Source organism: Heptranchias perlo, unplaced genomic scaffold (genome assembly GCF_035084215.1).
Source record: "Heptranchias perlo isolate sHepPer1 unplaced genomic scaffold, sHepPer1.hap1 HAP1_SCAFFOLD_296, whole genome shotgun sequence".
Lineage (NCBI taxonomy): Eukaryota > Metazoa > Chordata > Chondrichthyes > Hexanchiformes > Hexanchidae > Heptranchias > Heptranchias perlo.
Window position 1 is genome coordinate 50,001 of NW_027139308.1, and position 2,500 is coordinate 52,500.

The following is a 2,500-nucleotide window of genomic DNA, read 5'->3' on the forward strand; positions in this document are numbered from 1 at the left end:
CAGGAGACCTGTTTTCTGGGACGCAGGTGTGAGATTCCAGGGGACCTGCTTTGTGCTGATTTCCCTGCCTCCCTCCCTCCTCCCCAGGACTTCCTTCTGAACACCTTTGTCGTTTCAGCGAGGGCCAAAAGCCTGCCTGTGAAAGGGAAGGATCAGCCGGTCAGCCCCCTGCTGGTCGCTGCTGCCAGTGCAGCAGGCGTGCGTGTGTCCTCGGCCTCGTGTCCAGGTCCCTCAGGGACTTGAGGCAGCTCTCCCCGGTGGTCTCGTGGTCAGGACCGGGCTTCGAATCCCAGTCGGGGGGGGATGACTTTCTGCTGCAGATTAATTGGCATGAAGGAAAGTCTCCCCTCCTGAGCGTAAAGCTCCACCCTCACCACCACCACCACCGCCTTTTCCTCCCCTTGACAAACGGACAGACAGACAGACAGACAGACAGTCAGTCCAGTTCGGGAGCGCAGCTTTCATTAAGCAATGGCATTTGTGACAACTCATCGTCTGACAGGTTGATGATTTCCCCACACGCCTCCTGCCGAATAAAAGGCTCACCCTCCCGGACACTACCCCCAGAATCACCCACCCCCCCCCCCCGGGGTGAATATTAAGCCCGAGAACACCGACTGTAACCAACCGCAGTGAAAAGTTGAAGTGGCAACTCATTAACCAGATTTATTTTGGGCAACTCATTAACCAGATTTTTTGTTCATTTGGTTTATGAGTTGCCAAGTGTAAATCTGGTTAATGAGTTGCCACTTCAACTTTTCACTGCGGTTGGTTACAGTCGGTGTTCTCGGGCTTAATATTCACCCCAGGGGGGGTGTATAGCGGGCGATGGCCGGTGTGGAGTGCGTTTTTTGGGGGTTGATTTTCACTTTGCCTCGCTGGTGGAATTTGTGGGAGGCAGGCAAGGGGATTGGTGTGGGCTGGTGGGCGGCAAGGGAGATGCTTGCTTCGGGGTGTTATCCTCACTTTGGTCCGCTGGTGAGAGTAGGCAGCGGCAGGCTGGCAGGCAGGCAGGCAAGTGTGATGTAGTGTGGGGTGCAGTGCAGTGCAGTGCAGTGCTGCCCTGTCGTTTATGAAAGGTTGTAATGACACTGCTTTGCAGCTGACCATGTCCACTGATTTGTGACGCCCGTATGGAGGCTGATATCTCAGGAGGGCCGAGGCCGATTTCCTCCGGGGACGGCTCGTCGCGTGCGGCAGGACGAGGCGCAGCGGACGGTACCGAGCGCTCGGAGGTGCGGCGCTGCCCGCCGGAGGTACAGCGAAAGGCTGCAAACCGCTTTCCGCCTGCTAACTCGGCGGCCGTCAGACCGACCGACTCCGCTTTACCACCGGAGCTAGAGTCGGGCAAGGGGCACCGAAGGGTACCGGAAGGATCGCGTTCGCACGACGGGAAGTCGACTAGCGGGCCGCCGAAAGCGAGCCGGGGGCCCCCGGTTTTTCTGTCCCACCTGGAGACTGATATCTCAGGAAGGCCGAGGCCGATTTCCTCCGGGGACGGCTCGTCGCGTGCGGCAGGACGAGGCGCAGCGGACGGTACCGAGCGCTCGGAGGTGCGGCGCTGCCCGCCGGAGGTACAGCGAAAGTCTGCGAACCGCTTTCCGCCTCCTCTCACCGCACGGCTCTCCTTTTCACCCACTGGCGGATTTTCACCCTCCGACTGCTCGCTACCGTCCGCTGCGCCTGGTCCGGGCCCTGTCCATTGTCATGTTAATGGCAGGGCGGGGCAGGACTGCTTTCACCAGGAACCCGGTTTTCTGGGTCAGAGGTTCCAGGGGACCTGTTTTGTGCGGACTTCCCTGTGTCCGTCCCTCCATGCCTTCCCCCCAGGACTTCCTTCTGAACACCTTTGTCGTTTGAGCGAGGGCCAAAAGCCTGCCTGTGAAAGGGAAGGATCAGCCGGTCAGCCCCCTGTTGGTCGCTGCTGCCAGTGCAGCAGGCGTGCGTGTGTCCTCGGCCTCGTGTCCAGGTCCCTCAGGGACTTGAGGCAACTCTCCCCGGTGGTCTCGTGGTCAGGACCGGGCTTCGAATCCCGGTCGGGGGGGGGATGACTTTCTGCTGCAGATTAATTGGCACCTCTGAAAGAAAGTCTCCCCTCCTGAGCGTAAAGCTCCACCCTCACCACCACCACCGCCACCTTTTCCTCCCCTTGACAAACAGACAGACAGACAGACAGGCAGACAGTCAGTACAGTTCGGGAGCGCAGCTTTCATTTGGAAGCAGACCCTGCTTGTTTAAAGTCAACGACGCCAAGTTATTTTGCACTTTGAATTATATCGCTCCGTGCGAGCGGCACTCAGCCTTGGAGAAGAAAAAAATACCACTGAGCTGAGAAAGTTCTTTTTAAAAAGGTTTCCTTCCACAGCAGCTCTGAGTGAGAGAGAGAGAGAGATATCAGCTTTATTCTCAGTAATAATACACACACACACACACACACACACACACACAGAGACACTGGGAAAGAGCTGATTTTCCTTTTGAATATCTCCCCACGGGGAGC

The 2,500-nt window shown here is 57.7% G+C and overlaps 1 pseudogene; it reads right to left on the bottom strand.

Moving 5' to 3' along the window:
• Positions 1-2,494: 2,494 nt before the first annotated feature.
• The window catches only part of LOC137311105 (U2 spliceosomal RNA), a 117-nt pseudogene continuing 111 nt past the window's right edge, over positions 2,495-2,500 (bottom strand).